The sequence below is a fragment of the Aethina tumida genome, chromosome 5 (assembly GCF_024364675.1).
Source record: "Aethina tumida isolate Nest 87 chromosome 5, icAetTumi1.1, whole genome shotgun sequence".
NCBI classification, from domain to species: Eukaryota; Metazoa; Arthropoda; class Insecta; order Coleoptera; family Nitidulidae; genus Aethina; species Aethina tumida.
This window is the reverse complement of record NC_065439.1, coordinates 17,609,551-17,624,845: the sequence shown is the minus strand read 5'-3', so window position 1 is coordinate 17,624,845 and position 15,295 is coordinate 17,609,551. Positions and strand designations below refer to the sequence as shown.

Below are 15,295 nucleotides of genomic sequence, written 5' to 3'. Positions count from 1 at the left end.
TATATTCTCTATATGACTAGATATACTATCTATTTTGGAGTGTGGGATGGAGTTTTTAACAAGGATTGCAACTCCTCCGTGTGTGTGGCGGGTGTGACCCGGGTTGTATTGCCTGTCTTCTCTGTAAGTTAGATAGTTTTTAATTTTGAAATTATGTCTGCTGGACAGTTTTGTTTCTGTTATGCAGATTATGTCTATTTTGTGTGTGTGCAGAAAATTAATTAAACATGGTATTTTGTTATTAACACTGTTAGCGTTCCGATGCTGGTGCTTCTTCATTTTAGTGCTGAAAAAATTGAATTTCATCCAAGTAACACTTTTATACGTATTCCTTTCACTTTATTTCTTACATCCATTCCCTGTCGATGCATTACTTTATGCATAGCTTTGCATAAAAAACTTATATTTTGTTTAAAAAATATTAATGATTTTTTATCCATTCTTTTTTTGATTTAAGAGGAAAAGCTGTCAAAATTGAGGTGCATTCACCATTTTTCAGAATCTGTAATGTTTTCTTTTTAATATTCCTATCGTCAAAGATTGGAAGTTAATAAATTAATTGTTTCGAGAGAAGTTAAGTTATATTTTGATAATTTTTGTAGCAACTTATTTTTAGATAAATCTAATAAAATACTTCTTAAAGGAATTTAACCCCTTCGAACCAATAAACATAGGGATTTGTTGGAGAGTCCAATAGGATACTTGAAAAAAGATTGTCAGATTGTATTAGAAATATATAAGGTAAATACTAAAGTAAAAAATGGAAAATGTTACAATAGATTTTATTATAATAGAGAAAGAACAAAAGAACGATGCATCGGCCGGGAATCGAACCCGGGCCGCCCGCGTGGCAGGCGAGCATTCTACCACTGAACCACCGATGCTGGTACTTCTTCACTTTGGTGCTGCAAAAACGGAATTTCTTCTAAGTGACACATTTATACGTATTCCTCTCACTTTATTTCTTACATTCATTCCCGGTCGATGCATTACTTTATTTATAACTTTGCATAGAACATTTTTTTAAAAAGGAAAAACTATATTCCATTTTGTTTAAAAAATGTTATTGATTTTTTTATCCATTATCTCTTTAATTTAAGAGGAAGAGCTGTCAAAATTGAGGTGCATTCACCATTTTTCAGACTTTGTAATGTTTTCTTTTTAATATTCCTGTCGTCAAAGATTGGAAGTTAATGAATTAATTGTTTCGAGAGCAGTTAAATTATATTTCGACAATTTTTGTAACAATTTATTTTTAGATAGATCTAATAAATTACTTTATAAAAGAATTTAATCCCCTCGAACCAGTAAACGTAGGGATTTGTTGGAAAGTGTAACAGGATACTTTAAAAAGAATTGTCAGATTGTATTAGAAATATATAAAGTAAATACTAAAGTAAAAAATGGAAAATGTTACATTAAATTTTATTATAATAGACAAGGTACAAAAGAACGATGCATCGGCCGGGAATCGAACCCGGGCCGCCCGCGTGGCAGGCGAGCATTCTACCACTGAACCACCGATGCTGGTACTTCTTCATTTGGTGCTGCAAAAACGGAATTTTTTCTAAGTAACACTTTTATACGTATTCCTTTCACTTTATTTCTTACATCCATTCCCGGTCGATGCACTACTTTAATCATAGCTTTGCATAAAACATACTCTTTAAAGGAAAAACTATAATTCCATTTTCTTTTTAAATGTTATTGATTTATTAATCCATTCTTTCTTTGATTAAGAAGAAAATCTGTCAAAATTGAGGCGCATCCATCATTTTTCAGAATTTGTAATGTTTTCTTTTTAATATTCCTATCGTCAAAGATTGGAAGTTAATAAATTAATTGTTTCGAGAGCAGTTAAATTATATTTCGACAATTTTTGTAACAACTTATTTTTACATAAATCTAATAAATTACTTTATAATAGAATTTAATCCCTTCAAACCAATAAATATAGGGATTTGTTGGAAAGTCTAATAGGAAACTTGAAAAAGAATTGTCACATTGTGTTAGAAATATATAAAGTAAATACTAAAGTAAAAAATGAAAAATGTTACAATAGATTTTATTATAATAGAGAAAGAACAAAAGAATGATGCATCGGCCGGGAATCGAACCCGGGCCGCCCGCGTGGCAGGCGAGCATTCTACCACTGAACCACCGATGCTGGTACTTCTTCATTTTGGTGCGGCAAAAACGGAATTTCTACTAACACTCTTATACGTATTCCTTTCACTTTATTACTTACATCCATTCCCGATCGATGCATTACTTTATTCATAGCTTTCCATAGAACATTTTTTATTAAAAGGAAAAACTATATTCAATTTTGTGTAAATAATATTATTGATTTAATTATCCATTCTTTCTTTGATTTAAGAGGAAAAGCTGTCAAAATTGAGATGCATTCACCATTTTTCAGACTTTGTAATGTTTTCTTTTTAATATTCCTGTCGTCAAAGATTGGAAGTTAATAAATTAATTGTTTCGAGAGCAGTTAAATTATATTTCGACAAATTTTGTAACAATTTATTTTTAGATAGATCTAATAAATTACTTTATAAAAGAATTTAATCCCCTCGAACCAGTAAACGTAGGGATTTGTTGGAAAGTGTAACAGGATACTTTAAAAAGAATTGTCAGATTGTATTAGAAATATATAAAGTAAATACTAAAGTAAAAGATCGAAAGAGTTACATTAGATTTTATTATAATAGAGAAGAAACAAAAGAATGATGCATCGGCCGGGAATCGAACCCGGGCCGCCCGCGTGGCAGGCGAGCATTCTACCACTGAACCACCGATGCTGGTGCTTCTTCATTTTGGTGCTTCAAAAACGGAATTTCTTCTAAGTAACACTTTTATGCGTATTCCTTTCACTTTATTTCTTACATCCATTCCCGGTCGATGCATTACTTTAATCATAGCTTTGCATAGAACACTTTCTTTAAAGGAAAAACTATATTCCATTTTTTTTAAAAAATGTTATTGATTTATAAATCCATTCTTTCTTTGATTAACAGGAAAATCTGTCAAAATTGAGGCGCATTCACCATTTTTCAGAATTTGTAATGTTTTCTTTTTAATATTCCTATCGTCAAAGATTGGAAGTTAATAAATTAATTATTTCGAGAATAGTTAAATTATATTTCGACAATTTTTGTAACAACTTATTTTTAGATAAATTTAATAAAATACTTCATAAAGGAATTTAACCCCTTCGAACCAATAAATATACGGAGTTCTTGGAAAGTCTAATAGGATACTTGAAAAAAGATTGTCAGATTGTATTAGAAATACATAAAGTAAAAATTGGAAATGTTACAATAGATTTTATTATAATAGAGAAAGAACAAAAGAATGATGCATCGGCCGGGAATCGAACCCGGGCCGCCCGCGTGGCAGGCGAGCATTCTACCACTGAACCACCGATGCTGGTGCTTCTTCATTTTGGTGCTGCAAAAACGGAATTTCTTCTAAGTAACACTTTTATACGTATTCCTTTCACTTTATTTCTTACATCCATTCCCGGTCGATGCATTACTTTAATCATAGCTTTGCATAGAACATTTTTTTAAAAAGGAAAAACTATATTCCATTTTGTTTAAAAACTGTTATTGATTTTTTTTATCCATTATCTTTTTAATTTAAGAGGAAAAGCTGTCAAAATTGAGGTGCATTCACCATTTTTCAGAATGTGTAATGTTTTCTTTTTAATATTCCTATCGTCAAAGATTGGAAGTTAATAAATTAATTGTTTCGAGAGCAGTTAAATTATATTTTGACTATTTTTGTAACAACTTTTTTTAGATAAATCTTATAAAATACTTCATAAAGGAATTTAATCCCTTTGAAACATACGGATTTGTGGCAGGCGAGCATTCTACCACTAATGCACTATGTTTTTTTTAACCCTTCAAAGACGCAAGCTATTTCTTCGTATAAGAGTAAAGTACAGCTACTACATTGTAATTTTGTTTACATTCCGTAACGACGAAAGCCATTTTATAATGTACAGTAATAAAATCGATGCATGTAAGTATGAACATTTTAAAAATCTTGAAGGCCCAATAAAGATTGAGCAATCTTATACTGGGACATTTATATTTCAGGAATGTACGATCATGAACGTTGAAACGGCAAAGACCGGATTTTCGCATTCACCTTTAAAGTTATTGGTTCGAATGTCGCCGTGAAATTCGGCATTTTCAACCCGCGCGTTCACTTCCGAACAAAGTTCGTCGTAAAATTGGATTCATTTCTCATTGTCCTATATAAATGTAACGCCCTCTCTTTATTTTTCACTGCTGCTAAAAAGTATTCCGTCGATTGATCACAGGAAATTGCCTCCATTGAACTCTCTCGCCGATAAATATGAGTTTGCAATCGGATTTTCCATCGTCTTTTTCGATGCGGTTTGTTTGATGGCACACTTACATTCGTCAAATCAAAGGCACCATCGGTTTTATTTCCTTTCGGTCGTTAATCTTGTCCGCAGTACGTAGTCGTCGACTTTGATCCTTTCGCTGCGAAAGTGGCACGAGTGCAGCAGCCGCGAACGGCCGAACGACTTAAGATTCATCAGCATCGGTGGTTCAGTGGTAGAATGCTCGCCTGCCACGCGGGCGGCCCGGGTTCGATTCCCGGCCGATGCATCATTCTTTTGTTCTTTCTCTATTATAATACAATCTGACAATCTTTTTTCAAGTATCCTATTAGACTTTTCAAGAAATCCGTATATTTATTGGTTCGAAGGGGTTAAATTCCTTTATGAAGTATTTTATTAGATTTATCTAAAAATAAGTTGTTACAAAAATTGTCGAAATATAATTTAACTATTCTCGAAACAATTAATTTATTAACTTCCAATCTTTGACAATAGGAATATTAAAAAGAAAATATTACAAATTCTGAAAAATGGTGGATGCGCCTCAATTTTGACAGATTTTCCTCTTAATCAAAGAAAGAATGGATTAATAAATCAATAACATTTTAAAAAAAAAGTGTAATATAGTTTTTCCATTAAAGAAAATGTTCTATGCAAAGCTATGATTAAAGTAATGCATCGACCGGGAATGGATGTAAGAAATAAAGTGAAAGGAATACGTATAAAAGTGTTACTTAGAAGAAATTCCGTTTTTGCAACACCAAAATGAAGAAGTATCAGCATCGGTGGTTCAGTGGTAGAATGCTCGCCTGCCACGCGGGCGGCCCGGGTTCGATTCCCGGCCGATGCATCATTCTTTTGTTCTTTCTCTATTATAATAAAATCTATTGTAACATTTTCCATTTTTTACTTTAGTATTTACCTTATATATTTCTAATACAATCTGACAATCTTTTTTCAAGTATCCTATTGGACTCTCCAACAAATCCCGATGTTTATTGGTTCGAAGGGGTTAAATTCCTTTATGAAGTATTTTATTAGATTTATCTAAAAATAAGTTGCTACAAAAATTGTCGAAATATAATTTAACTTCTCTCGAAACAATTAATTTATTAACTTCCAATCTTTGACGATAGGAATATTAAAAAGAAAACATTATAAATTCTGAAAAATGGTGAATGCACCTCAATTTTGACAGCTTTTCCTCTTAAATCAAAAAAAGAATGGATAAAAAATGAATAATATTTTTTAAACAAAATATAATAAAGTTTTTCCTTTTTAAAAAATACTCTGTGCAAAGCTATGAATAAAGTAATGCATCGACATGGAATGGATGTAAGAAATAAAGTGAAAGGAATACGTATAAAAGTGTTACTTAGAAGAAATTCCGTTTTTGCAGCACCAAAATGAAGAAGCACCAGCATCGGTGGTTCAGTGGTAGAATGCTCGCCTGCCACGCGGGCGGCCCGGGTTCGATTCCCGGCCGATGCATCATTCTTTTGTTCTTTTTCTATTATAAAAAAATCTAATTTAACTATTTTTATCTTTTACTTTAGTATTTTTTTCAGATATTTCTAATACAATCTAATTAATTATAATTATTGAGATTAAATTCCTTTATGGGGTAATTTACTTTATTTATCTTGATATTATGTTTGATTTATTAACAACTAATCATTTGATGATTGAAATATTAAAATTTTATCAAATTTTTATTCTTAAATCAGATTTTCCTATTTTAGAGTAAATTTCTTTATGAAGTAATTTGGTAGATTTATTTAAATTTAACTTGTTAAAAAGAATATCGAAATATGATTTAACTACTGTCTAAACAATTAATTTGTTAACATCCAATTGTTTGGCGATAAAAACATTGAATTTTATGAAAAATGTGTAATAAATAAATAATTAATGTTTTTTAAAAAAATCACTATTGAGTGAAAGGAGTACAAAAAATTCACTACAATATATTATTTAATTAGAATTCAAGAACAATATAATAACAAAAATATAATGTAAATATTATTTATTAATTTTATAAAATTTTATAAGTTTTTCACTTAAAACAAGAGAATGTGAATACCTTGAAGCTTGTACATATTACAATATATTGAAATATTTTACGTTTATAACTTCAGGGCTTTTTGGTCCAACTAGGAAATGCTCTTCTATATAAAATTATTGGCTTGTGTAAGTAAATATATGAATTTAATATTATTTTTACTTATTATAAAAGTTGCTCCACATATTTCCAGAATTTGTTAGAACCCTAAAATAAAATAAATAATATCTCAAAAAATGCCTCGTGAATTTCATTCGCCATTTTTATAGAATGTCTTTTAAACCAATGGAATAATGAATAAATACCTCGAGGCATGTCAGAAGAAATATTTTATTAAAGAGAACGTTAAAATATTGATTTAAAAATATGATTCTAAAAACTAGACAAAAGCTGTCGTACTTTTTCTGAATAGAAAATCCACTTCTTTAAAATATCAGATGTCGTAGGAATAAAAAATCAATAGATTTTAAAGAAAATAATGCATTTCTTGCAACCTGATTGTGTGGTAACCGTTATTGAAATTTAAATTTGGTTTAATTGACTACAAGTAATAATACAAATATCATTCATCCGCTGAACCACTGATGCTCATAAATATTCATTTTTATGTAGCAACGAATTATTTTGTTTCACCTTCCTCGATTTAGATGTATATTAATATTTTTGAAAGGCCAATTAAACATATTTGTGCATAACCGAATAATCAACTGGCAAGAAAATGAAACTGTCAAACGGATGAATTAATTGCGGAATGGAAATGGGTCGCTGCATGCAAATTGTTATTAATTAATCACGCCGAATCGTCGGGCTATTAATTGCGAAATTAATAAACGACGTCGCGTGTGCGCTGACCTGTTCGTAATGTCGAAATTGTGGCGCTTTATTTAAGCGCCCGGATTGTTTGGACTGTTGCCTCAAGCGTACACCAATTCCTGTTTGTTGAATTTATTAGCTACGGCCCAAAGAAGTCTGTCTACCACCCGACTTCATGATGATAATGTGCACACTACGCCGTCGTTGCATACCGCTCGGAGTCAATATTTGTTGCAACAAATCAGCCATTAAATCGGCATTAATCAGAACAACCGGGCCGTATAATTCATAGTTTACGTTTGGCGGACGAAATGGTGCGCCACGCCTTTACGCTGTAACCCTCGTGTGTAGTCCCGTCAATTTCAACACACAAACCAATCGTTAAATGTGCTTTAACTCGATTCCGAACGTTGCCGTGCTGCATGGATATGCTAATTAAAAGAAACATTGGTCTTGGCGTCGCGATGCTGACTCAGGTCGATGGTGCAGCTTTAATTTGTAAAATTTTGGACCATTAAATATTCGCCATTCACACAAGATTGTGTATGAATCGATATGTTTATGAGTTCTTAAAATTTTCATGTGAAATAAAATAAAGACAATTTCAGAAATGACAAAAGTATATGTTTGAATGGATTTTTTTTAATAGTTGTCTATTTTTAATAACTGCCAAACATCGACGAGGCCCTAGTCTGTCAACTTTTGCCACGTTTCCTGGGGAATTGAATTTCACGCTTCATCCACCAGGAACCAGAGGGCTTCTTTGTTAGTGACACTGTTACCCCTCAGAGCTATCCTCACAACGTGCCACAGGTTCTCTATAGGATTTAGGTTAGCTGATTGGACAGGTCAGCTTAAAAGTTGAACTTTATTGTCACCTTCGATGTGTGTTTCGGATCGTTGTCTGGTTGAAACACCCATCGCAGTCGTGTATTATCTTCAGAACGTGGCAACATAGTCCTACTTACCTCATGACGGTAAGACACTGCTGTCATCATTTTGTGGACCGACACCGTGGTAGGAGAAGCATCCCCATACTATAATAGAACCACCTAAGTGCTTTGACTGTTTTAATCATAAATTACGAACGCAGAGTTTTGTTTATATTATTTAATATAATACTAAAAGTAATTTAAGTGCAGTGTAAACATTTTTTAAATTTGTAAACATGTGAATGATTTCAAACATAATTTCAAATATTTTCCTAGAGAAACAAGTAGTACTGTTTTTAACATATTAGCATTAAAGAATTAAAACTCGTCTATTATTTAATAAAACTTAAAGAATGAATTCTCTTATACCAAAGAAATTATGAATATATCAGACGTCTAAGAAAACATTCTTATTAAATTTGATATTAAAATATTTGTTTACAGAAACTTGAAAATATGCAGTACATATTTCCAAGGAGAAAATGCACGACTGTCTTGCACTGGGATGAATAACAATATACATCAACAATATATTTTGATCAAAATGCAGTTATTTTTATATTTTTTATTAAAATTGGTTTATATGTTTCCATCACAGTGAATTCAAATAATAAGATGCCTTGTAAACAACATTTACTGTTTATATCAATTTATAGAAGATTTTTTATAATGTTAGATACGCGTAAATGGACAATGATTTTGAATTTTCGTTATTGAACAAAGTGGTAAAGAAAATTCATTCATGATTTTTTTAATGATTATTAAAATGTTGTATTTAAATTTTAAAAGGATATTTCTTCATGTAACAACTTCGCAAATATCTAGAATAAATATTTTCTAGGTGTTGTAGCAGCAGAAAAATAAGTTATATCTAGAATTGAGTTACTTTCATATTAATAACAATATGGTTTTTCAGTACAAGACAGTACTTGAGTTGTGCAGTTTAAAAATTGAAAAAGAAAATACGTATTTACTAGAAAATATCTAAATTTTATTACAATGAATTAATCAATTATTAAAATTATACTTATTGTAGTGTGTGTGTGTGTAAAATAAAATTGTTTAATACAAAACACTATACTACATAGTAATTGAGAAATTTAAAAAAACAAACAACAAAAAGTAAAAAATGGAAAATGTTACAATAGATTTTATTATAATAGAGAAAGAACAAAAGAATGATGCATCGGCCGGGAATCGAACCCGGGCCGCCCGCGTGGCAGGCGAGCATTCTACCACTGAACCACCGATGCTGATACTTCTTCATTTTGGTGTTGCAAAAACGGAATTTCTTCTAAGTAACACTTTTATACGTATTCCTTTCACTTTATTTCTTACATCCATTCCCGGTCGATGCATTACTTTAATCATAGCTTTGCATAGAACATTTTCTTTAATGGAAAAACTATATTACACTTTTTTTTTAAAATGTTATTGATTTATTAATCCATTCTTTCTTTGATTAAGAGGAAAATCTGTCAAAATTGAGGCGCATCCACCATTTTTCAGAATTTGTAATATTTTCTTTTTAATATTCCTATTGTCAAAGATTGGAAGTTAATAAATTAATTGTTTCGAGAATAGTTAAATTATATTTCGACAATTTTTGTAACAACTTATTTTTAGATAAATCTAATAAAATACTTCATAAAGGAATTTAACCCCTTCGAACCAATAAATATACGGATTTCTTGAAAAGTCTAATAGGATACTTGAAAAAAGATTGTCAGATTGTATTATAATAGAGAAAGAACAAAAGAATGATGCATCGGCCGGGAATCGAACCCGGGCCGCCCGCGTGGCAGGCGAGCATTCTACCACTGAACCACCGATGCTTATATGATATTTTAGAAACAAGACTTAATTATACTGTAGTATCCATTATAGTTTTGTAATAGACAATCTTATAATGAACAAATAATTATGATATCTTAAAAAGATAAAATTTTACACCGAAAATGTAATTAAAATTTATGATTATTTATTTAATTATATTTGGACATTTTTTATTAAACTATGTTATTATTATTTGAAAGTATTGCATATTATTTCCAAATATGCTATTTATTTTTTTATATATTACATTTAAGATATTAAAACCACCAAACATTCCGGATATTTCTCCATGTGACTATTATTAATTTATTTAATTATCCTTTTTTTACTTAATTATCAATTTAATTCTGAAGAGGAACTGAAAACTGAAGATAATCATTTCTCCAGTTCGAAGAACCCAACATTTTTTCTACTGGCATGAATTTGCTTGAGGAACGAAAAAAAAAATGTTATTTTTAGTTATTAGTTGAATAAAAATTATTTGAAAAACAATTAAAATTATTTAAAAAAATATATGTATTGTTATTTTAATATTAAACTTAAAATGTAATTTAATTTTTTTACACACCTTATATTTCTTCATTTCTATTTCAATTTAATTTTAAATTTAATTTGATTTTAATTTCTGTTCGAAATAAAATTGAGATTAGCAATAATAAATTGTTGTTTTATTTGATGCTGATAATCCAAAAATAAAATTTATTTAATTTTTATTTATTTTTCTTTGTTCGTTTTCCATTCAATATAAAATTTATTGACATTAATCATTTGTAGGTGCAAATTTATGTCACACCTGTATTTTTCAAATCATACAGGTAATTTCGTTTATATAAAATCTACTGCATTTACAAAAATCATTGAGGTACATCAAAAATGTCTTCTCACAATAAAGTCAATAAAAACTTCGCCCACACATTCTTAAGAAACCAGATTGGACAAAGATCCAACCAACCATCATTTGTCCCCAACAAACAATTTTCAAATCCTGAAAAACTTCAGCGAATGAGAGCTGAACAGGCTATAACGCTGGAACATAGAGTGAACTGTATGAACCTGCATGCAAACAACGATATACTGATAACTGGAGGAAACGAATCGAAAATACAAATATGGGATTGGAAGAGGAAGAAGATTTTGCTCAGCTTTCAAGACGAGCAAAGAGAAGATTTTTCCCAGATCAAGTTTCTAAACTTGCACGGATGTTGGCATGTATTGACAGCAGGAAACAACGGCTTTGTTAAGCTGTTCCTTCTTGATCCGAACGGAATAAGATTCACGAAGAATTTGGAACGCCACTATAAGAGAGTGAACTGTCTTGTTCCATCGCCGGACAATTCGCCTGTTTTCTACACCGCCGGAAATAATGGTACCGTTGTGTTACACGACTTAAGAACTTCCACATCTCATAAAATATTGTGCTTAAGTGCTATAGATGCGGAAATCTACGCCATGGATTTCCACCCGTCGGCTCAAAAGTTCGCCGTCGGAGGAAATTTCTACAACATCAAAATATACGATATGAGGAACCTGAACAAGGATCGCAGCCTTGTTCCCTACGCCAATACGGAAACTGGCTACTCATTTATAAGCAGCATAAAATACAACCGCAATGGCAACGAATTTTTGTCAGCCTACGCCAACGGCGTGACTCTATTCGACAATTCATCGGGCTTTGCAAAAAAGCAGGGTTATTACCACGGCGTCAGGAACTCCATACTCTCCAAGGACACCAAGTTCTTCGGATGCAATTCCGAATTCGTAGTTAGTGCATCCGATTGCGGCAATTTGTTCATTTGGGAGAAGAAGAGTCAAGGTCTCATACTGTACCTGGAAGGTGGACCGACGGCGAGGGCACCTTGTGTGGAGGTGCATTCGGAACTACCTTACATTTTTACCGCAAGCGTCGACCGTGTGCTGAAAATTTGGACTCCGACCAGTGGCGATGTCTTCTCGGACTACCTGAAGATGCGCACCATGGTCAATCGGAATGCCTTTATGAACCACATGTACACCTTCCACGTGCCCGGAATAACCAATTACAACTATCGCATATACGGAAGTGGATTTCCAGATAACATAGAAATCTACCAGCGTAGACATTGGGAAATTTAAAGAGATTAAATATTTGTAGTGAAAATCTTTACCATTCCCAATGGTAATGATTTTTGTTCAAATTCAATGCATTCAATTGTATCATGTTATAAATTTGGGAAAAAAATTTTATATTTGGAAAACCGTATGGTATAAGCAATAAATTTTCTGAACACAAAAAATATTCTTTATGCATCAGTTGGATATCTTAACAAAACATTTTTTTTTAACACAGAAATGAAGATCATTTTTCCAGGCAGAGTTTTTGTCAAGTTACATGAAAATTGACATGTGGTACTATCAGAATAGGCTTAATTTGAATCTGGAATATGTCCAGGTACCATGTTTTCATTTAAAGTTTAGGTACATTTTGTTGTTCATTAGTTAAGTTATTTATAACGTATTAAAGGATAAATAATAAAGTGTATGTATGTAAGCATGAGTTTTTATTAAATTTGCATAATTAATTGGTACGACAGTCGTTGCACTTATTTGCATTATATATGACTCCGTGGCGCAACGGTAGCGCGTCTGACTCCAGATCAGAAGGTTGCGTGTTCAAATCACGTCGGGGTCATCTTTTTTTATTAAATGTCTCAAGGGCTTTTTAAAGTTTGCATAATTTATCATGTTAATGTACATATTTGTGGTATACACGAGGGTAAATTCCTTCTTTGCATAATATACTGGATGTATATATATTTTAAAATAATTAAGCACGATATATTAAATTCAAGTGACTTTAAAAAAGCTTCTAAAATAATTAAGTTGTTTTATAATTATTTTATATTGAGGTTTCTACTTATTTCTTTGTAGGATAATACAATATATAAGTTTGTTGGTAATCCCTGCTGTATTTCCTCCCGCAATCGACTCCGGTTAACATTCCACCCCCCACGATTCCACCATTCATACGAACTCCGCTCCCAACTTCCCAAACTGCCAATTTTTCTGTCGCAATGGCCCCCACAACTTTGGCGTTCGGCGTCGCGACGCTTCCGGTGTATTTGTCACGGCGCACGTTTTCCCGCCGTCCCGAATCAAATTCCGTGGTAATAATAACCGTGGCGGTCCATTATTCCGGTTTAATCGCGCCCAGGTACGCCATTCAGACGTCAGTTTCAATACACGTCAAAACCTGCCCGTAATTAACCTTTTCAACAATCAATTTTCCTTAATGCCGGGTCCCATCATCATCCCGACATGCCCATTGTGTTCACGTTCCGTTTTATCAAATCCACGCCGGTTTAATTGGCGGAAATTTATACATCCATACGGTTTTCCAGGTTAAATGAATTTGGTAAACTAGTGCCTGATCAATAATGCGTACAATAATTCATTTACTGTGCTTTTGTTAATAAAACATAAATTCAGTGGTCTCAATTTTTTAGATAGTTTAGAAAATATGAAAATATGTTAATTTTGTAATTTTATTTATTTAAAAATTGTACATATTCATATTTTTAATATATTTTATTATAATTTAAATTTTTGGTTTTTTAATTTTTAACTGTTTTTCATGACTTTTTAATAATTTCAAACATTTATATTTATTAGATATTCTTGTTTTTTGTCTGTTGATTTGTATTTAGAAAATTATTTATTATTAATTTAATATATTTATATTTTAGCTTTGAAAATTATTTCATGTCATTTTAAAAAGACTAATAATTTTTATTATAATTATTTTTTAGTTTTCTTATAATTTGAAAACATTTTAGGGGCTGTTTTATACACAGTTTTTATTTTTGTTTTTAATAAATACAATTGTAAAAAATTAAAAGTATATTTGACATTATTACTTCTTATTTAAAGTAATTTTTTGTCATTTTAAAAATTATCATCAATTATTTATTATCAATTAGGTAATATTTAATTTTCCCTTTTTACATTATATATATATATATATATATATATATATATATATATATATATATATATATTTTATTGTATTAGAGAAATTCTTTTATTATTTAATTTATTTATAAATTGTACATATTCACATTTTATTTCAATTTTATTCATATTTTATATTCAATTATCTATTATCAATTTTGTAATATTTAATATTTCATTTTTACATTATATATATTTTATTTTATTGGAGAAATTTTTTTATTATTTAATTTATTTAAAAATTGTATATATTCATATTTTTAATATATCTTATCATAATTTAAATTTTTAGTTTATTAATTTTTAACTGTTTTTTACGATTTTTTAACATTTCGAACATCTCTATGTATTAATTAAAATTAAAAACTTGTTTCTAATATATTTTTGTAATATTCGATATTCTGATTTTTTTTGTTGATTTATGTTGAGAAAATTATATTTTATTAATTTAAAGTATATATTTTTTTGTTTATAAATGTATTTTCCAATATAATTTTTTTATATTTGTTTTTAATAAATACAACTGTAAAAAAATTAAAAGTATATTTGGTATTATTATTTCTTATTTAAAGTAATTTTTTGTCATTTTAAAAATAATCGATCAATTATTTATTATCAATTTTGTAATATTTAATTTTCCATTTTTACATTATATATATTTTATTTTATTGGAGAAATTCTTTTATTATTTAATTTATTTAAAAATTGTACATATTCATATTTTTAATATATTTTTGTAATATTCGATATTCTGATTTTTTTGTGTTCATTTATGTTTAGAAAATTATATTTTAATAATTTAAAGTATATATTTTTTGTTTATAAATGTTGTATTTTCCAATAGAATTTTTTTTATATTTATTTTTAATAAATACAACTGTAAAAAAATTAAAAGTATATTTGATATTATTATTTCTTATTTAAAGTAATTTTTTGTCATTTTAAAAATTATCGATTAATTATTTATTATCAATTTTGTAATATTTAATTTTTCATTTTTACATTATATATATTTTATTTTATTGGAGAAATTGTTTTATTATTTAATTTATTTAAAAATTGTACATATTCATATTTTTAATATAATTTGTAATTTGACAACTAAAAATTTTTAGTTTATTAATTTTTAACTGTTTTTTATGATTTTTTAACAATTTCGAACATCTATATTTATTAATTAAAATTAAAAAAAATATTTCTAATATAATTTTATAATATTCGATATTCTGGTTTTCTTTGTGTTGATTTATATTTAGAAAATTATTTTTTATTAATTTA

The 15,295-nt window shown here is 29.6% G+C and overlaps 1 protein-coding gene and 11 non-coding genes across 13 annotated transcripts in view; 5 read left to right on the top strand and 7 right to left on the bottom strand.

Annotated features, from left to right (window-relative positions):
* Window positions 1-15,295, top strand: part of LOC109603081 (transmembrane protein 47) — a 143,936-nt gene that overhangs the window by 24,750 nt on the left and 103,891 nt on the right. The gene's annotated exons all lie outside the window — the stretch shown is intronic.
* Trnag-gcc (transfer RNA glycine (anticodon GCC)) lies at window positions 814-884 on the bottom strand. Its single transcript has one exon. It is a non-coding gene; the product is annotated as a tRNA-Gly (tRNA).
* Window positions 1,457-1,527, bottom strand: Trnag-gcc (transfer RNA glycine (anticodon GCC)). The gene has a single exon. It is a non-coding gene; the product is annotated as a tRNA-Gly (tRNA).
* Window positions 2,097-2,167, bottom strand: Trnag-gcc (transfer RNA glycine (anticodon GCC)). The gene has a single exon. It is a non-coding gene; the product is annotated as a tRNA-Gly (tRNA).
* Window positions 2,737-2,807, bottom strand: Trnag-gcc (transfer RNA glycine (anticodon GCC)). Its single transcript has one exon. It is a non-coding gene; the product is annotated as a tRNA-Gly (tRNA).
* On the bottom strand, window positions 3,365-3,435 carry Trnag-gcc (transfer RNA glycine (anticodon GCC)). Its single transcript has one exon. It is a non-coding gene; the product is annotated as a tRNA-Gly (tRNA).
* On the top strand, window positions 4,585-4,655 carry Trnag-gcc (transfer RNA glycine (anticodon GCC)). Its single transcript has one exon. It is a non-coding gene; the product is annotated as a tRNA-Gly (tRNA).
* On the top strand, window positions 5,167-5,237 carry Trnag-gcc (transfer RNA glycine (anticodon GCC)). The gene has a single exon. It is a non-coding gene; the product is annotated as a tRNA-Gly (tRNA).
* On the top strand, window positions 5,808-5,878 carry Trnag-gcc (transfer RNA glycine (anticodon GCC)). The gene has a single exon. It is a non-coding gene; the product is annotated as a tRNA-Gly (tRNA).
* On the bottom strand, window positions 9,377-9,447 carry Trnag-gcc (transfer RNA glycine (anticodon GCC)). The gene has a single exon. It is a non-coding gene; the product is annotated as a tRNA-Gly (tRNA).
* Trnag-gcc (transfer RNA glycine (anticodon GCC)) lies at window positions 9,959-10,029 on the bottom strand. Its single transcript has one exon. It is a non-coding gene; the product is annotated as a tRNA-Gly (tRNA).
* Trnaw-cca (transfer RNA tryptophan (anticodon CCA)) lies at window positions 12,627-12,698 on the top strand. The gene has a single exon. It is a non-coding gene; the product is annotated as a tRNA-Trp (tRNA).